Below are 21,430 nucleotides of genomic sequence, written 5' to 3'. Positions count from 1 at the left end.
TGTGATATGGTTTGGCTCTGTGTCCTCACCCAAATCTGATTTTGTAGCTCCCATAATTCCCATGTGTTGTGGGAGGGACCCAGTGGGAGATGACTGAATTATGGGGGTGGGTATATCTGTGCTGTTCTCATGATAGTGAATGGGTCTCATGAGATCTGATGGTTTTAAAAACGGGAGTTGCCCTGTACAAGCTCTCTTCTCTTGTCTGCTGCCATGTGAGATGTGCCTTTCACCTTCCACCATGATTGTGAGGCCTCCTGCCACATGAAATTGTAAGTCTTGTAAACCTCTTTCATTTGTAAATTGTCCTGTTTCAGGTATGTCTTTATCCGCAGCATGAAAATGGACTAATACAATAAATTGGTACCAGTAGAGTGGGATGTTGCTGAAAAGATACCTGAAAATATGGAAGCGACTTTGGAACTGGGTAACAGGCAGAGACTGGAACAGTTTGAAGGGCTTAGAAGAAGACAGGAAAATGTGGGAAAGTTTGGAACTTCCTAGAGACTTGTTGAATGGCTTTGCCCAAAATGCTGATAGTGATATGGACCATAAAGTTCAGGCTGAGGTGGTCTCAGATGGAAATGAGGAACTTCTTGGGAACTGGAGCAAAGTCACTCTTACTATGTCTTAGCAAAGTGACTGGTGGCATTTTGCCCTTACCCTGGAGATTGTGGAACTTTAAACTTGAGGGAGATGATTTAGGGTATCTAGTGGAAGAAATTTCTAAGCAGCAAAGCATTCAAGAGGTGACTTGGGTACTGTTAAAGGCATTCAGTTTTATAAGGGAAGCAGAACATAAATGTTCAGAAAACTTTAAGCCTGACAATGCGATAGAAAAGAAAATCCCATTTTCTGATGAGAAATTCAAGATGGGTATGCAACGATGAGCTGAAAGTTGATCCCCAAGACAATGGGAAAATGTATCCAGGGCATGTCAGAGGTCTTCATCGCAGCCCATTCTTCACAGGCCCAGAGGCCTAGAAGGAAAAGGTGACTTCGTGGGCCCCACCTTGCGTGTCTGTGCTGTGTGCAGCCTAGGGACTTGGTGTGCTGTGTCCCTTGGTATGCTGCTCTAGTGTGGCTGAAAGGGGCCAACATAGGGCTTGGGCCATGGCTTCAGAGGGTGCAGGCCTCAAGCCTTGGCAGCCTCCATGTGGTTTTGAGCCTGTGATTGCACAGAAGTCAAGAATTTGGGTTTGAGAACCTCCACCTAGATTTCAGAAGATTTGTGGAAATGCCTGGATGTCTGGGCAGAGGTTTGCTGCCAGGGTGGGGCTCTTATGGAGAACCTCTGCTATGGCAGTATGAAAAGTAAATGTGGGGTTGGAGCCCCCACACAGAGTTCCTACTGGGGCACCGTCTAGTGGAGCTGTGAGAGGAGAGCCACCATCTTCCAGACTCCAGAATGGTAGACCCGCTGACAACTTGCACCATTGGCCTGGAAAACCTGCATACACTCAATGCCAGCCCATGAAACAGCCAGGAGGGTGGCTGTACCCTGTAAAGCCGCAGGGGTGGAGCTGCCCAAAACCATGGGAACCCACCTTTTGCATTATGCGACCTGGGTGTGAGACATGGTGTCAAAGGAGATCATTTTGGAACTTTAAGATTTGACTGCCCTGCTGGATTTTGGACTTAGATGGGGCTTGTAGCCTTGTTGTTTTGGCCAGTTCCTCCCATTTAGAATGGCTGTATTTACCCAATGCCTATACCCCCATTGTATCTAGGAAGTAACTAACTTGCTTTTGATTTTGCAGGCTCATAGCCAGAAGGGACTTGCCTTGTCTCAAATGATACTTTGGACTGTGGACTTTTGAGTTAATGCTGAAATGAATTGAGACATTAGGGGGACTGTTGGGAAGGCATGATCCATTTTTAAATGTGAAGATGTGAGATATGGGAGGGGCCAGGGATGGAAGATATGGTTTGGCTCTGTGTCCCCATTCAACTTTCATCTTGTGTCTCCCATAACTGCCATGTGTTGTAGGAGGGACCTGGTGGGAGATGATTGAATTATGGGAGTAGGCCTTTCTGTGCTGTTCTTGTGATAGTGAATGGGTCTCATGAGATATGATGGTTTTAAAAATGGAAGTTGTCCTGAACAAGCCCTCTTTCCTTGTCTGCTACCATGTGAGATGTGCCTTTCACCTTCTACCATGATTGTGAGGCCTCCTCAGCCATGTGGAACTGTAAGTCCAGTCAACCTCTTTCTTTTGTAAATTTCCCAGTCTCAAGTATGTCTTTATCAGCAGTGTGAAAATAGCTAATATAGCATAATATGCTGCTGGTCCACGTACCACTCTGTGAGTTAGCTAAATGGTGATGAGAGTGAAATATTTTTGTTGTAGTTGGGACTTCAGACAAAAATTATATTCTAGGTAGCCCTGATATCTAGGATCTTTCACCAAGTTTATTCATTACATTTCATCATAATCTTCCCATCCTTATGGTCTCTTGGAAATGTAAATCAGTATTTTATACCTATTTGAGAGGTGGGGATTGTGATCATCTTATATTTACTTAGAATGTTTCTAAAAGATCATGAATTTTTCTTCGGAACAAAGAAGATTAAGTTACGCATTGAGTAATAATCTCAATGGCCTAGGGCAGTAGGGAACATGTGCTGGTTGTAAATGATATACTGTAATCTCACAACATTGATGCTTTTATTAAAAAGTCCAAAAAAAAAAGTCAGCGAGATTGCAGAAAAAGAACACTTATATACGTGGGATTGTAAATTAGTTCAGTCCCTATTGAAAGCAGTATAGTGATTTCTTAAAGAACTAAACATAAAATTACCATATCACCCAGTGTTCCATTACTGGTTATATACCCAAAGGAAAACAAATTGTTTTACCAAAAAGAGACACCTTCACTCACATGTTTATTGTAGCACTATTCACAATAGCAAAGCCATAGAATCAACCTAGGTGCCCCATCAATGGTGGATTGGATAAAGAAAATATAGTACATATACACCATGGAATACTATGCAGCCATACAAAATAAATCATGTCCTTTGCAGCAACTTGGATGTAGCTAGAGGCCTAAGCCAATTATCCTAAGTGAATTTACACAGAAGCAAAAAACAATACCACATATTTTCACTTATAAGTGGGAGCTAAACATTGGATACACATGGACACAAAGGTGGGAACCATAGATGCTGGAGACTCCAAAAGCAGGAAGGTAGGAAGGGGGAAAATGGTAGAAAAACTTACTCTTGGGTTCTGTGTTCACTATTTGGGTGATAGGTTCAATAGAAGCCCAAAAAGGATAGTGTCACACAATATACCCAAGTAACAAATTTGCACATGTAACTGCTGAACCTAAAAGAAAGAAAGAAAAGAATATTGCTTACTTCCAGGGAGGGAAGTAGGAGCAAGTCCATCCTCCTTACAACCAACCAAATGCCACGTTTTAACTTGCAAGTGGGAGCTTATAAGTGGTAGGGTGGTTGGATTTTGCTGTATCTGTGATATTTTATTTCTTAAATTCTGAGTCAAATATGCCTAATATTACTGTTAACCCTGGTGACTAGCACATTGGTGTTACCAACATTAGTGTCTGCACTTTCGTTTTTATATATTTAAATTATTTCATAATTAGAAATAAAAGTATCTATGAAGAATGGATTGCCTTCAAATAATCCTTTTATCAGTACCCACTTTTGATGTGCATTTTTCTTCCTGTTCTTTGTTCAGTTCCTATAAAGGCGCAACTTTTATATTTTTTTCCTTCCTCTCAGTCCAGGCATCAAAAGCTTTAATACGTCGTGCTCTGGACCTTTTTCTATGAAATAAATACTTGTTTTCTAGCTGATTCTTTGTTAATAGAAAATAGTATAGATGTATGTAATCATTGTATACATTTCTAAACTTACTAAAGCCATTTTCTTGCCACTTTAGTCTCTCTTGCCCTAATGTTTAACACTTTTTTTTGATGCCTGTGTGATCCCCTGCATGGTTTTCATAGTATTTATGTGTTGTATATTTATAGTCATGTTATTACATCTTAAGTTGTTAAAATAACTGACAGCATTTTATATATTTAAAATATTTCATATTATTTACTCGAGCTACTTAATTCTGTCTGTCATGAGGCTCCCAGCCTTATCCCACGGAGAGCTGGATATTTTAGAACTTCTTTCACCCTGCCTATTGGCCCTGGCTTTCTCCCCCAGCACTGTGACTTCTTAGGCTGGGTAAACAATGTCCTGTGCTTCTGAGTCATAGACCTGTCCACGATGCCAATCAATTTCACAGAAGTTACTGTTCTTTCTCTGTAGTTGGCTACATTTCCCTTATTTCTCAGAAATCCTTCTTCTACTTAGCTCCTGTGTTAGTCTGCTGTCTGCTGCTGTAACAGAATACTACAGATCGAGTCATTTATAAAGAAATAAAATGAATTTGGCTCACGGTTCTGGATTCTGTGAAGCCCAGGATGGAGGGGATGCATCTGGTGAGTCCTTCCTGCTGCGTCATGGTGGAAGGGCAAGTGAGCATGCAAGACTGAGGGAAAAAGAGGGCCAGCTTCTGTGATAGTATCATTACTTTGTTCACGAGGCCTTTGCCTTCATGATTGAATCATCCCTTAAAGGTCTCGCCTCTTAATGCCATCACAATGGCAAATCAATTTCAAATGAATTTTGAAAGGGACACTGAAACCATTGCAGCTTTCTGTCAGATCCTGCCAGTGGCTGTCTCATCCCTGTTCTGCATTCCCGGGCACTCTTGTCTGTGCCCTCTCTGGGCTCAATCAAGGAGAATCTCACTTTCTTCTTCCCTCAGAAGAAGAAACCCTCCCACCTCCTTATCTTGTTTCATCACCCAGAGCATTAAATGTTTGACACTCACCACACTTCTCAGAAGCTGTCAGGGACCTAATTTCTAAGTCTGTTGTCTTTTTCTCAGTTATCCTGTTTCCTGACCTCTTTGCAACATTTGATATCATTGATTTCCCCTTGTTGAAATCTTCTGTTTCTAAAGTACATTGTAACCTTTGGCTCCTCTTTATCCCTGATATTTCTTCCTTTGCCAAGGCTTTTGTTCATTTTCTTACTAAAGCCATCAGAACTTGCTTGCCATGCCCTGTGGAAACATATTAGGGAACTCTCAGGAAGATTCCAGTCTAGGGGGAGGCTGAACAGAGGGACACTTCAAGGTGTGACACTGGACCATCATTGAAGGAGGAAGCACAGGAACAGAGTGAGCACATATCTAGCTTCAGGAATGGTGACATCAGGGCAGCCTTCCTGGAGCATGTGGTAATGAATATTGGCAAATGAGTTGGTTTTAGCTAGGTTAAGAAGAGGGAAGTTGTTTTGGGGTGAGAGAGCTATAGGAACAGGCATCAAGACTGCCATGAGATGCTGTCACGGTGGGGGAACGTGGATGGCCTAAGATCTTGGGTAACATGATGAAGCCTTGCCAATGAGTAACCTTTACCACCATTTTACAGATGAGGAAACTGATGCTTAAAATGGTTACATAACTCATCAAAGGGCAGCTAGCTCATAGCCAGACAGTATTCAGACTAATGTCTGCTTGACTCCAAGCCAGGGCTCCCTTGCTCCTGAAAGAATGTGGAGGCAGCATGTTTTATTTGAATGTGATTCTGTACACAGGCCCTTCAACATTCTCCTGGAGTCCCATCTTGAGGAGTCAGCCAGTATTTTCTATTTTTTCAGGAAAGGAATGTGCATGTGTGTACGCTTGAGAATATATATTATTGTTTTTGATCTGAGTTTAAGGTTCTGCACGATGTGGATGCCTTCAGTTTCTTCAGTTATTTTCCAGAAACTGCAGCATAGAGAACTATGCCATGTTCTTTTTATTTGCCATTTTCTAAAAGTGTTTAAAATGAGTTTCTGATTTTAATTTTGACCCAGCTTTCTATCTCCACTGACATAAAGAGAGCTATAGAGTCGGACTATCATGAATGGTGATTATAACAAGTGACATTAACCTATAAATGGTGGAAACTCTTCTGCATGGAAAAACCCAGATTTGCTGCATCTGGTTTGGATGCCACAGGTGGATCCCCTGGGGCTCATGGCATTGTTTGCTGTTCTGCTCGCTGCTATGTTACCTTCAGCCAGTTTTCTCTGACATTAGATGTGAGCTCTTGATCAGGTCACTTGATCCTAACTCCTGCTGCTATGACCCATTGACTTTACCTTCAGTTAGAATCCATTGACCAACATGTGTTAATATAACTTAAAATTGGCTGAATGCTGTGGTCACATACTTTCAATGAGGAGCTGTGCTAAAGTTTTTACGTTTAGAAATAATCTGAATGTTCTTAGGCCGAATTGCAGATACCCAAGAACTTCCTCTTCTACCAAAGCATAAACTCAGCCCTCTGTTGATTCCCTCTTGATCTTCCTATTCACAAACTTTACAACCCATGAAGATAAAAGAAATCTGAATTTCTGCTACAAACAGATCCAACTCTCGATTATGCATAGAATAGGGGCTGGATTAGGATGGATTATAAACTGATAATGTCCAAACATAGTCTTTGTTTTCTAACCACTTCCCTCAAAACACTTTTAGCAGAGCTTGTGGCAGAGTTGGAGTCTGGCATATTGGGCGTGTCTAAGAACTCCAGCCTGTCTTCACTTTGTGATTATGCAAGTGGATCATGGGAGCTGCCAGTGGAGGGTGAGGTGTGGCATAGGCACCTCGTGACTTCCGATGGATACGTGGTCATGCAGTCTTGCCCAATGCCAAACTTTGGGGGCCAGGAAAATGGCCACCCACTATTAGCCTTTACCCTAGGGACTGTATCTGGGTAGTCAGGATGGACTTGCAAGCTTTCACCTGTAATATTTGGAATAGTCCAGGGTTTCTCAACTTGGCACTCACTGTTGACTGTGTTTTGGGTTTCAGTTTCATGTGGATGGGCTGTCTTGTGCATTGTTGGTGGTTTAGCTGCATCCCTGGCCTGTATCCACTAGATGCCAGTAGAACCCCATGATTTCTGCACCCAGCCATGTCGCCAGACATATCTAAATTTTCTTGAGAACCACTGGAATGGCCCCTTAATGGTAGGTATATTTGAGATTGTTTTGATACAGGAAGAGAATTGAGCTTTCTTGTTGGGATGAAACCTTAACTGTAATTGAATAACTCATCAGCAATAAGTAATCCATATGCTAAGATCTAGGAATGTGAAGTAGGTTTTATTTACTGCTCTTTTGGAATAGTGGACAGATAGTGCAGCGTAATGATTACCTGCATGCTTGTGGGATGCAGTGGGCCTTGGCTACTGCATGACTCAATTTCTTAAAAGCTAGGATATTGCAATAATTACTAACTGCCTTTGTGCATCAGTTTTTACATGTCTAAAATGAAGGGGAAGTAGTAGCTACCTCCGGGGTTCCTGTTCCCTTAAGAATCAAATACCTGGTGTGAGGCAGGGTGTGACTCAGTGGGAACATTGCTCATATAGGGAGTGACTCAGCTGATAACAGAATAAACAAATGCCTTTGGGACTCAGTCTCCTAGTCCTTCCCCCAGGGCAGGCTCCTGACAGTTTCCCCTGCTTCTCCAAGTTTGTTTAAGTCTCTTCTGCAGTGAAATGCAGGGCTGCAGCAGGCACAGTAGACCCTTTGTGGAGTGCTCTGAGCTTCCTTAAGTGTGTGGCCCAGCGGTGCTTGCACACAGGACAAATTGGGAGAGGTTGTGCTTCTGATGACCCCTCTGTTGTGGTCACAGGAAGTGGCGCTCAGCAATAGAGCGTATGTGGGAAGCACGGAGTGTTTCAGTTCTTATTTATCAGTCCATACACAAGGCTAATCTTTCATGAGAGTGGCACAAAGCTCTGCATAACTCAGTTCCTTTTTCTCCTGGAACTGGGTTGAGTTGCCTGAATTACTGAATTTTTTCCAGGCTGTTCTTCTGCAGCATTGTTTTGGAATATGTGGTCCTATTCCCTGGGGCCAGGCAAGGAAATGAATCCTTGACCTCTTTTTGCCTCACTGAGATGGTGTTTGCATTTCTCAGGCAAGCAGTACTGAGATCTGCAGATCATGGGGCTTTTAGACCATTAGCAGTTATCCTTTGCTGTGAAGATGGATACAGATTTCCATTTGTGAGAAAAAAACAGCTTTAACTGCTTAGCGAAATATCAACCACTTGTATGTTTGTTCAAGATTAGGCTTATATAGCCAAAGGAAAAGAATATAAATATCCAGAATTTTAAGTGGGAGTAGAAATACTGGACAGAAGTGACTCCCATACACTTTCTAACCCAAAGTGTTACATGTTTCCTCCCTTTTTTCTGTATTAATCCCTGTTAGAAGGATCTTTGATTTTAGTAAAACACACTGTGGTAGTAACTTAGGAGTTGAGCAGTTAAACGAATTCGTGTTTCATTAAATAGAGCATACAGCAGTGGAGCAACTGTATTAGTTGCAAACTTAGTAGGACTTAAGGGTGAAAGGTGCATTTTTATGTAGCTTGAAGATGGTGTTCAAGTTGTATTTAAAGTCAAAGACCTTTACTTTTTATGAGTCCTAGGCTCACATGTTGGGATCTGTTGTTGAATGTACGTGTCTTTTTTAGACCTTTTGTGATGATGTTTCACATGTCCAATGGATTTCAATAGGAGTCACTTAGGTACAGTGTAAGAAAATAGTCTTATGTCTTGCCCTGCCCCAGGGGAGCTGTTAGATGTCATTTCATTATTTCCTTGGATATAATCTCTGCGTGTAAAAAAAAAAATCTGTTAAACACTCGTTTCTATGTATACTGTACACTATACTTTGATGCTCGTGATGTCCTTGGACTGTGTGAAACATGCCAGGACTAGTTTTGTTTTACTCCATGCTTTTTATTTTTTAAATGCAGCCTTACACCTGCTCCCTTCTAATCTTTCTTTGAACTCTATATGTTACTGCTTTTCTCTTTAGTATTTTTAGCATCTCTTTCTGTCTAGAGGCTACTTCCCTTCAATCTTTATACCTGCTCAAAGTCCTTAATAAAACAAAGTAAAAAAACCTGTATGTCCGGAAGTCATGGCACCCCAGTAGCTGTAAACTTGATCAAGCCATTTTAAAATAACAAAAGTAAAACCCCCCTGCTAATGCAGAAGTAGTGACTTCCCAGTGTCAGTGAGCTCATCTTGTTTCGAACTCTCACTAGCCACTGAAAGGAACCAGGGCTCCTTAAGAGAAATAACTGATTTCAGATCAGGCACAGGAAAAGGATAAGCTGAGTTGCAACATCGTTGGGTCAGAAAGCAAGGAAGTGCTCAGACCAATGGGGAAATGCTAAAAAAGGACACAAAGCCCACTTGAGGGCACTCTTAGATCTGGGGCAATTTGGGTATTAATGAGAATGATAGTAACAGGTGAATTTACATTGAAAGCCAAAGCACATTCAGGAGTTTATAGTGACATTAAACGTACAGATTACAAAAAGGTAGGATGCAAATGAGAAAGCCCTTGTTTACAGAAGAATGCTGAACAGTAAAGGTAGAAGAAGGGTAGAATTTAGGACATCACCATTTTGCAACCTCAGTGGGATAACTGATTCAGGCACCAATCTTCAGTTGTGGCCAAAAGCCTCTGGGCGAATGGGCATGGGATAATAGGATCTTTCAGTCTGAAAGCATACTCCCTTGTCGTTTAGAGTAATAAAAAGTATATCTCTCAGCAAGGAGATCTGGTGGTCACTGAATGATGAAACTTACCGAAAATGAGATAATTAGACATTGTGTGCCTCCTGATATGATGCGATTAGATGTATACAGCATAGCTTTGTAATAAACTGTATCAAAAATCTTCAGTGAGCAATCAGACAAATTTAGAACATGGAACATTTGATGAAATAACCAGCCTAGATTCTTTTTGTAAAAAAAATAAATGCCATGAGAAACAAACAAACATGATAGGCTGGAAGCAGATAGTCCTAGATTAAAAGAAGCCAAAGAGAAATAACACCATGAATGAGTGGTGATTGTTGACTGTGGGGGAAAGAGCCATACAAAGTGTTTTGAGACAGTTGTGTAAATCTGAATACAGATTCTAGATTAGGTGATATTTCTGAATAATAATCTTCCCAGAAATATTAACGGTGTGAGCAAGTGAGAGTATTTAGAGATGCATATTGAAGTACTTAGAAGGGAAGGGTCATGATTACCTGCAGCTTATTTTCAAAGTGCTTCAGTACAAGAAAACGACGTGTTATGTTGTATGCGCATGTAAACTTGTGTATTTATATACTTTTTTTGCTGATATATGCATATATGCATACATATGTGTGTATTAGTTTTGAGGGAATGGTTCTGAGCTCAGTGCCTGATAGGTAATAAATGCCTAATAACAGTCTCCTGAATGTCTCTGCTATTTTTCTCACTTTTCCTTCTTATTTTCCTGTGGGGTCTCCTCTGCCCATCCTTAGAATTGGTGTTTCTTGTTCTATTTTGGACCATTTTCTTTTCTCTTTCTATCTACTCTTCTATGCCAAAGTAGTCTTTATTTAAAATATTGTTTGTAGCTCTTTGAGCATTCACAACATTGCTTTCCACAATGACTGGACTAATTTACACTCCCACCAGTGTGTATTAGTGTTCTCTTTTCTCTGCAGCTTTGCCAGCATCTGTTATTTTTTGCCGTTTTAATAATAGTTATTCTGATTGGTGTGAAAACAGAATTACTATTTGACCCTGCAATCCCATTACTGGGTATATATATACAGAGGAATATAAATCATTCTGTCATAAAGATACATGTACATGAATGTTCATTTCAGCACTATTTCACAATAGCAAAGGCATGGGATCAACCTAAATGCCCATCAATGACAGATTGGATAAAGAAAATATGGCACATATACAACATGGAATACTATGCAGCCATAAAAAAGAATGAGATCATGTCTTTTGTAGAAATATGGATGGAGCTTGAAACCATTATTCTTAGCAAACTAACACAGGAATGGAAAACCAAATACTGTGTCTCCTCTCTTATTAGTGGGAGCTAAGTAACGAGAACTCATGGACACGAAGGGAACAGTAGACACTGGAGCCTACTTTAGGGTGAAGGGTGGTAGGAGGGAAAGGAGCAGAAAAGATAACTATTGGGTACTAGGCTTAGTACCTGACATATCTGTAACAAACCCCTGTGACATGAGTTTAGCTATGTAATAAACCTTAGCATGAACCTAGAAGATTTTTTTTTTTTTTAAACAAACAAACAAAAATGTTGGCCGGGGTGGTGGCTCACGTCTGCAATCCCAGCACTTTCTGAGGCCGAGGGGGGCGGATCACAAGGTCAGTAGATCGAGACCATCCTGGCTAACATGGTGAAACCCCGTTTCTACTAAAAATACAAAATAAATTAACCGGGCATGGTGGCACGTGCCTGTGGTCCCAGCTACTCAGGAGGCTGGGGCAGGAGAATCGCTTGCACCTGGGAGGCAGGGATTGTGGTGAGCTGAGATCATGCCACTGGACTCCAGCCTGGGCGACAGACCCAGACTCTGCCTCAACAACAACAAAAAAACAAAAAGAAAAAACATTGTTTAAAACCATCATCTATAAAACAAAATTTTCTTTTCACCTATCAAATATTCTTTTGACATCTGTTACCAAATAGTGTGTATGCTATTGGTGATAAAGCAGTGAAAAACACCAACATTGTCCCTGCCCTCTTGGAGCTCAGAGCCTGCTGTTCTGGCGTCTGAGCAGCCCCATTTCTTTCCCCTCCTTCCCTGAACATCTCTAGTTTCTGCAGATCTGGGTCATTTGCAGCTGTGGATATTGACGAGCCCAGCTGCTTCACCTCCACAGGGAAGCACTCTCATGTCTGCTGAGTTGAGTCTTGCCTCACCATAAGCTACACTACCTTGTCATCTCTTATTCTCATCATATTCTGTAGCAATAGCCACCATTCATTTTGAGCTTTGTGTTGTACCAAACACAGACAGTCCTAATTGCTTTTAAAAATAGTCTTTCTTTTCAATGGAATGTTTGATACTTTGAAAAGACTATATGTAGTGTAAGTTAAAGCACAACAAAAAGAACCACATCACCAACTTGAGAGCAAGAGTCCCACAAGCACTCTTGGATCATTCCTGCTCTTCCTCTGCCGTCTGCCTTTCTCTGCCTGGGGTAACTGTCCTGAATTGTGTTTCTTTTTTCCTCCCTTTTAAAACTAATGATTTTAATCCATATGTACATACATTCCTTTGTAAAAATTGTTTGTGCTATATGTAGTCATTTAGGACTTTAAAAATGTAATGCTGAGTAGAGAAATTTAAAAAGTTTATCACTTTGGAAAGGGAATTGGAAATATTTGGTGAAGATGAGCAGTCACTCACCCTACAGCTGAGCATTTTCACGTTTAGTTGTATGTCCTAGAAAACTCTTGCAGATGCATGCCAGGAAGTGTGTACAATAACGCTCATAGAAGCACTGTTTGTAATAGCAAAAATGTGGAAATAACCCAGATGATTATTGACAGGAGAATGGGTAAAAAAAAAAATTATTTGCCTAGTGAAATTTTATGTAGCAGTGACACTGAATAACTGCAGTTAGTAACTTTTAAAGCTTCAAGTGGTCCTGACAAGATAGAAGTAATCCTGTTTTATGTTTGAGGATACCAATGCCCAGAGAGCTTGGATAAGCTGCCTTAAATATTGCAGATAGTATGTGGTAGAGCTGAGATTTGAATTGAGGTCATTGCCAATTTACAGCCTTAATCAATAGAGAATATTGCATCCTGTTGAAAGTATTTGTTTTTACTAGCTTGTCTGTTTTACTGTATGGGAGAGAGCTTTGCATTTTCACTTAACCCAGCAAATGGTTTATAGTAGGTGCTGTATAAACTTTCTGATGAATGACCAAAAATCTCATTTTACACAGGAAGAAAGATCAAGGGAGCTTAATGGGTTGAGTAAGTTCCCAGATATAGTAACCAGAGCATCTCCAACTGGGACCCAACCCTTTGAAGACTCAGTGACTGTAATATCCAACCTGTATGTTAACTTGGTTGCATGCCTCTCTAGTAAATGTCTGGGAGGAGCCTGGCAGAAGTGATGCCCTTATAATGTGGACTGTCACTGACCCTGCTCTCAGGTTCCTTAGCCAGGGGTCACCATCACTCCTGGTGGGTAGCAGAGGCCCCTGCTCAGCTGTGTGACTCTTTTACTTATAATGTGAATCTATCTAGCCTGCAGCAGCAAAAGTTCCAGTGAATTTTCTTCCATCCCTTCTGTTTCTAACCACATCATGGTCATGGTTAACTGGTGAAAAAAGTTCAGGTGTGTTTTTTTGTATGTGGTAGAGGTTGCAAAGAAAGCAGGGTAGCAGATACTTAGTGCCTTTGGCAAGCAAACCAATATTCCCTGTAGATGTAGATTATTAAGCTACTTAGGTACTTTGGTTCAGTGAAACAAAAATTCAAAATAAAACGTAAAAGCTTAACCTACCCACTTGAGCTTTTTGGTCATACAGTGTCTGGCAGAACTCTGAGCAGATGCAGGTTTTCATTAGTTTCATTAAATTGTGAAAGGTTTCTGACCTTTGCAAACTGATGGGGGCAGGGCCCTGCAAGCATGACCAGCTGAGATTTGTCAAGCTCTGCATTGAGTAGCAGGAATGTTCAAGTATATTTGAATATTCCTTATAGTGGGGTTAAAGTTTGATTCTAAGCAACTCACTCACTTAGGCAGAGGTCCTTGGAGCTGGCTTCTGCCTGTGATTGTCTCTGGTACCTTTGTGTGGTTGCCACATGCTGGTCTCTGTTAAAATGTCACCTTCTCAGCAAGGCCTTTCCTGTTCACAGCATCTAACACAGCCATACCCCTATGTGACATTCTCTAGTCTTTTACCATGGTTTGTTTTCTCTTTGTCTTCCTTTGTTGTTTAAAATATTAGGTTGGTGCAAAAGTATTCATGGTTTTTGTGATTACTTAAAATGGCAAAAACTGCAATTACTTTTGCACCAACCTAATATTTTTTTAACTTATTTCTTCTCCTCTCCCCCTATTCTTACATACAGCCCTTCTTGAAGGTAAGCTTTACCAGACCAGAATTTATTTCTCTTGTTCATGGCATAATTAGGAGGTCCCAGAATAGAGCCCTACAGTAGAAGCCCAATGAATATTTATGGAATTTTGGAATAAACTTACTCATACAACTTTGGTCACATTAAGAATTTCCTTAACTGTCAAATGACGAATTTGTTCAGCACTTCTCGGGTTTGAAAATGCACTTTTATATTTTGAATTGTCACTTCTTTGTGCATAATAGATTAACATATGGAGATATTTTAAATCTCTGGATCACAAAATTAGAATAGTCATAATTCTTGATTCATGGCACATTCTTGTTATGTAGCATTCAGGCAAGGATGGCTTTTTACAGATTTATGTTGTTATTCTTAATGATAATAATCTCCTTCAGACTCAGTAACCAAAACGAAAGCCAAGAGCTTGACAATAAGCAGCTGCTCTTGTCTGGATGCCATCCCCCATGCCATCTCACTGGATACATTTATTCCACATTACCTGATTCCTGAGTTCTTCAATCTTTCCCTTTCCTGTTTTATATATTTTTGTGACATCTATGTGAATTCCTAAAAGTGTGTGTGCATGTGTATATGAAGTTAAGATTTTAAAACTGTATGTAATCTTTTTAATGATTTTTCTATATATTTTACTGACACATAAATATATAAAATTTGATTTCATATATATAATTTTGCTATCATTAATTTTGTTTTGATCACAGTATAGCATTCCACTATGTGACTGTATCATAGTTAATTCAATTCCTTGTATTTGGGGTATTTCCAGATTTTTGCCCTTGTGAGTCATGCCGAGATGCATATCCTTGTTGCCTAATGATGGACATTTGGAAATTTCTTGTGGATATACACCTAGGAGTTAAATTGCTGAGTCATAGACAATATGAATGTTAAACTTTAGGAAATGATGCCAAACTGTTTTGTTTTTTTGAAGATGGAGTCTCACTCTGTCGTTCAGGCTGGAGTGCAGTGGCACGATCTTGGCTCACTGCAACCTCCACCTCTTGGGTTCAAGCGATTTTCCTGCCTCCACCTCTCAAGTAGCTGTAACTACAGGTGCCAGCCACCATGCCCGGCTAATGTTTTGTATTTTTAGTAGAGATAGGGTTTCACCATGTTGGCCAGGCTTGTCTTGAATTCCTGACCTCAGATGATCCCATCTCGGCCTCCCAAAGTGCTGGGCCTGGCTGCCAAACTGTTTTCCAAAGAAGTTACGGTAGTTTATATTCCTACCAGTCATGTGTAGTGATCCTGTGGATGTCAATCCTCTCTGACATTTTATCTTTTGAGATTTAAAAGTTTTTGCTTATGAAATGTTACTACATTGTGGTCTTCATTTGCACAGTGATCTCAAATGATGTGGGCATCTCTTCATATGATCACTGGCTATTTCTATGAAATGTCTAGTCATGTTTTCTGCTTATTTTTCTGTTGGGTTGTTTATGCTCCTATTGATTTGTAGGACTTCTTTGAACATCATTGATATCTTATTTGGTGTCCCTACTGTAAATAGGGTTTCTAGATTGTGACTTGTTGTTTTTACTTTTACAGTTATATTTCAAGCAAAATTTACCAATTTTAATAATAAAATTATCATTTTCTTCTTTTCTCACTAATGTTTTTTTTATCTTAAAACTTTTCTGTCCTAATGTCTAGAACAGTGGATTTTAAAGTGTGGTCTGCAGAACCATAGGGGTTCCTGACACCCTTTCAGGGGCACTATGAAATCAAATCCATCTTTATAAGAGTACTGAGATGTTATTTGCCATTTTTATTGTGCTGAAATTTGCACCGATGGTGCAAAAGCCAAGATGTGTAAAATATTCAGGTGTCTTAGCACAAATCAAGGCAGTGCACTCAACTGTTCATCACATTTTATACCTTACTGACGTACAATCTTAAGCAATAAAAAGAAAAACCAGAGTTACCAATTGCTTAATAAAGCAATACTATTTTATTAAATCTCAACCATAAGATATGTGTCTTTTTAATATTTTGTATGCCAAAATAGTAATTATGTAAAAAGTACATTTGCTACTTAAGGTGATGGGCTAGAGGAATGACCACTTGTGTAATTGAGTTATAAGCTGAATTAGATGCATTTTTCATGGAACACCATTTTTACTTGATAAAATGATACAGTATAATAATTTGACTTGGGTGTTGGGCAAACATTTTCTCAAAACTGAATGAACTGAGAGACAATTTTTGATAATGATAACATTCGAACTTTCAATCTGAAAGCAGAATTTTGGAAAGCTTCTATCTGCTGTTGTGAGTTTCATAGCTTTCTGGTATTGACACTGAGAGGAGGGGCAATATTAGTAAGATTTTTTGGTACTGTAGAATGAAAAAGTGTTTATAGTTATAAATTTCTGCATGAATGTATTTTCTCTGCATGACCAATGCATGATGTTATAAAATTGAGCACAAGTAAAACATCCACTTAAAGGTCAAGACAGACCAAAAGATTTCAATGTTATGAAATACAAAATATTCATTGATATGGTTTTAGATCCAAAATTACAGTTATGCTTTAAAGAACCACCTGTTGAGTTTTGTGCTATCAAAGAAGAAAATCCAGAAGGCCATTATTTATCTGTATGAGATTGGCGTTTCTTCAGCATACTTTTAACCTAAACGTTTGCAACAGATTGGACATGGAAGTGGATATGAGAATCCAGCTGTCTTCTCTAGGCCAGATGTTAAGGAGATTTGCAAAAATGTAGAATAATGCCACTTCCTGACATAAATGTTTTTGAAAACATTTTTTATAAAAATGTTACTATGTTAACATATGCTATTTAAAGGTTTTATAACTGTTATAATTTTGATTTCTAATATAATAAAGATAGATAGGTATACATAAAAAAAAGCTCTTTGAGGTCCTCAGTAATTTTTTAAGAGTAAAAAGGATCCTGAGACCAAAAATTTCAGAATTCTTGACTAAAATATATTTAGCTATGTTTTCTAATAAGAGATTTTCTTATTGTTGTTAGTTTGCTTGTTTCAACATTTCCTCTTTTAAGCTATTAAATATATGTATTATAACGAACTGTCTATAAATATCAAAAAAGGACACCGCATTTTATGAAGAGTAATTAAATTTAAAAATATACAAAACTTCCCAAGTTCGTCTTTGTCACTTGTACAGAGCACATATATTTCACTTTGTTTTCTTGAGATTTTTTTTTTTAAGGTTGTTTATCCACCCACCAAATGTGTAAATCACACAGGTAGTAATCCTCATGTCTTTCTCCCACCATTTTTTTTGTAATGGCCGTTACCTGTGGCTCTCACAGCTCCTGACCCAAAACTCCAGGCTCCATAATTTTCAGGCCCACTGTTCTGGTCTGGAAGGAATTGCCCCATTGTTTAAAGTGTAGGTTACTTATTGACAGATGTTCATTACATCTGTACTGACAGGATGCCCAGTTTTTTGTGAGAGTGATAGCAGGTAAATTGGGAGAGGTACTCATTTCCCTTTATTTCTATGATTTCTTTTTTGGTCCTCTGACTCTCAGATTACAGCTCAAGCAATTTCCAGTGGGATTTTACACTATTAACCTAATAAATTATTAGCAATGATGGGAAGGGAACTCCATTTTTATTGAATCGCTGCTGTGTGCCAGGTACTCACATGTCTTGTTTAGTTTCTCAGCAGCTGTTTGGCTTTATCTTTTAAAAAATCTATTTAATAGGAAGTGGCACAGAAGAGGGTCACAGGTTAAAACGAGCTAAAAAGCGAAACAAAAGGTGTAGCTCAAGATCATGGCAGATTTAAACCTAGTTGTTTATCTGTAAGCATCTCCTTTATCCACCATGCAAGATTGCTTCTATAAAAAGCTGAGTCCTAATAATATTGACTATTTTATACAGTGTGATTATTGCCATTGTTTTGTAAATATGTAGTCAAGGGACTGACCAGTTTTGTACACTCTTGCATCTCTAACTTGTATTTATATATACATCTGGTATTTATTGGTCCTGGTCATTTCCTTAGATCAGAGACAAGGAGCGATAGGTGAAAGGGCAGTGGATATGAAGCCAGATGATTTTATTCTTAAAGTACCATGCTTGGTCTTGATAAACTGTGTGATCTTGCCTGAGTCACTGAGCCTCTCTAGAACCTCATTTATTTTTTGGTAAAACAGGGGCAAGAATAGAAGGCCTCTCCCAGTGGCTCCTGGTTGCTGAAACCATCCAATGAGATGAGAGTTTCTGTGTAAAGGCTTTAAAAACAGGGTACTGTACTCATGAGAGTTTAGTACTTGTACGTGGAAGTGTTAGTTAGAAGTCGTAGATGCTGCTTTCACATAAAAATTATGTAAAATATCATTAGTGGTTTTCTGCTTACCCCTTGGCATCTGGCATTGCCTTTTGACACTGTATCTCTTTATTAGGTTGAGTCATCAGATTGCTGACATTTTACTATTTTTTATCTCAATAAAAAATATCTCAATAGTAAAAAAAAGTAGCAATACCAAAGTTATTAGTAAAATTACAAATGTTAAAATACATGAATTTGTATCAGTATAGAAGAGAGTATGGCAAAAGGCAAGTAAACCTACATTTTATTGTATTTTTCAAAACAAAACTTTTACCCTTGATCTCTAGCAACTTGTAAAATATTTTGTGTTGAAGAAATACTAAAGGCAATGAAGCATCTTCCCTATAATGCATGGGACGGATGGACTGATGTGGAGAGTTGCAAATGCTAGTCTAGTCAATTTAATTATGTTAACTGGGATATACACACACATACAAACACACACCTTCACAGTGGGTTATGTAAATGTGTATATATACATACACAGTGGGATATTATATATATATATCACACACACACACACACACACACACACACACACACACACACACCCATACCCATACCCATACACACAATTTTTTTTTTCATTTTTCTTGTGAATGCTTTCTTTGATTGTGGAATACTGGCAAGAAAGTTGGGAGGTATAAAAGTGAGTTAGGACTTAAGAAGTTGCATTTTCTTCATTTAGAGAGTCATCTGTTGACAAGAGTCACAGGTTTTAAAAAAGCTCTGCCTTCCCTTAGTTGCAGTGTTATTATAATTTCTTCAGAAGACGGAATTTCTTTTAAAAAGATTTTCTTTTGTTTACTTTCTTTTTTGGTGGGGGGAGTCTGGGAAATAATCTGGAGTAGATTCTAAGAATGTATTAAGTTTCTGAATTATTAGTCTAGATTTTTAGAAATTACTACACAATTTATAGAAAAACAACAATTTAATATTCCTTGTCCTTGCCATCTACAAATTAAAACAAAAAATGCTCTGAATGTTTGTTATTTAAATGTTTAATGCTCAGAGGGAGGAATCAGAAGAATTAAGTCAAGGAAAATTAAAACCTAAGACACTAATAAAAAATAAAATAGCAACTATGAAACCTATTGAATTCCTATTTATTTCCTTTGGAAACAAATACTGACTCACCATTAAATCCATACTAGTGACCTGTGCATTTAATATTTCAGGGAAGACTTCACAGCTGCCTTGCATGAAGTATTTCACCTTTGGTTTCAGTTTTGTGGAGTGTTAGCATTTTGTGCTTTTAAACCAAACTGTCTAGTTTTTGTTTCCTTTCTTCAGTATCTTCATTCTTTATTAGACTGCCTTTGCTCTGAGGATTACATACATCATAACCCAGCTGTACTGGTCTACTTTCTCATATCAAATACTAACTTTTCTCACTACCCACATATCCATCTGACTGTCTCTTAAAGTAAGTTGACAAATTTTTTAAAATAGGAATTTCCTAATGCCTAATACACGAGCCCCATGAAAGGAAATTATGCCTTATCAAATTAAAAAACAATATTTACCAGGAAAAGTTAACTAGACTTGGTTTATTACTTGAATTTGGAAAAGTCTTGCCTAGCCGATAACTCTGTGACTCCATCCATTAAAAAAAAGAATTTAGGATGTCAACACCACACAAAGCTATTTTCTTTTGGAATTGCAAATATTATTTAACTGTATTCGGCATTAAATGGAATTTTCTTACTTACCAAGTTTTCCAGTCTCCTAGGTTCTCTGTAGGCAAGATAGGATCAGCAACTGAGTGTAGCATTTGATGTTGAAGGAAATAGATTTTGCTTTCTGCCTGGACTGCTCGTGTTGACCAGTGGGAAGCACTGCATTAGCTCTCAAATCAAAACATTTAAAGTGCTCTCTGAAATATTGACATCTTGCCAAATGCTTGAATGTCAGGTACTACAGATGTCCAGGGTTCTTTGGAGCCCAGTTCTAATATGTGCTTGTGTAACTTGGATCTGATTTGGATTTGCTTAGGGTTATAGATAACCAAGGCCTGACTAAATAGTAAATTGTATGAAACTGGCTGTGGAAAGAGACCCAGCAAGTGAGAACTCCAACCAGCAGGAGGCTAAATCTTTCCCATGCTTGTTTATGACCTTTTCCAGTGAAGCTGTTGTAATAATAGCTTCTGTATTTATTGGGAAGTATTTTTAAGTTGTAATTCACATGGCTTCAAAGTAACGTTTTGAAAGTTGTTCAAAACCAAAAAATATTTGAGAGTAAAACATTTGCACCTTTTCTTCTTTCAGTGAAGGAAGGAGGCAGGAAAGCTGTTTAGGTGTTAACCTGAGGGTCTTGATTGGTGCAGGGCAAGATAACCGTCTAATGGGAAGAGATATTGAAAGGACTATATTCTCTCCTCTGGGACTTGGGGGATTTGCTCCTTTAGACTTATCCTGTTCTAGGGATGGACTTGATGCATGACAGTGCCTCCTCTACTTCATCTGTTGTCCTGACACATTTCCAGCCTTGAATTGGGGCTTTGGGGTCTCTAATCTTTCTTCACATTACCCCCTTGACTTGAATCTGGTTTCATAGCATTCTGTTTCTGTCCTGGGTTGACTCCAATGTCAAGATATTTCCTTCTTTAACAAATCGTTTCTGGGGCTCTCTGAAATTATGCTCTGGATTAATACAATCATAATACATCTTGAAGGAGGAAAGGCCTGGGTCTCCTATACTCCATCTACTTCAGTTCATCCAGTTTAGGGCCTATAGCATCGATGTTACCCATTTAACCAGTTTCTTTCTCGCTGTCCTAGAGAGGCATGCCCATGATCAATCATGCCTATTATCATTGTCAAATAATATGAAAACCCTCAAAGCTCTCCCTTAAGTGTGAGTCCTCTTTATTAGCAGTCATCCAAGTGATACCTTTATCTTCTCATCCAAACTTGTTGGAAATGGTCTTCATTTGCTGTCTCTACTTTCCCATTCACTTTGTAATCTAGTCCATCCACTCTGCCTTCTGTCCTCAGCACTTCTCCAGAACTGCCAAAGATCTCCTCACTGCAAATTGCTCAATCCAAGTGGACATT

The 21,430-nt window shown here is 39.0% G+C and overlaps 2 protein-coding genes across 15 annotated transcripts in view; one reads left to right on the top strand and one right to left on the bottom strand.

Annotated features, from left to right (window-relative positions):
- Window positions 1–21,430, top strand: part of MED12L (mediator complex subunit 12L) — a 365,084-nt gene that overhangs the window by 151,729 nt on the left and 191,925 nt on the right. The window lies entirely within an intron of this gene.
- P2RY14 (purinergic receptor P2Y14) overlaps window positions 1–21,430 on the bottom strand; it is a 62,048-nt gene that overhangs the window by 6,740 nt on the left and 33,878 nt on the right. For 3 of the 7 annotated variants that reach the window (XM_008983663.5, XM_017965757.4, XM_002759559.7), the window contains exon 1: window positions 20,084–20,134. The exons of 2 other annotated variants lie outside the window; for them this stretch is intronic. The gene's annotated coding sequence lies outside the window, so the exon portion shown is untranslated. Of the gene's footprint in view, window positions 1–3,224; window positions 3,333–20,083; window positions 20,135–21,430 lie in introns of those variants that run through there. 2 more of the 7 variants (XM_054247019.2, XM_054247021.2) reach the window with 1 other exon arrangement.

This window comes from Callithrix jacchus, chromosome 17 (assembly GCF_049354715.1).
Source record: "Callithrix jacchus isolate 240 chromosome 17, calJac240_pri, whole genome shotgun sequence".
Lineage (NCBI taxonomy): Eukaryota > Metazoa > Chordata > Mammalia > Primates > Cebidae > Callithrix > Callithrix jacchus.
The sequence above is the reverse complement of the archived record's forward strand: the minus strand, read 5'-3'. Positions and strand labels throughout refer to the sequence as shown.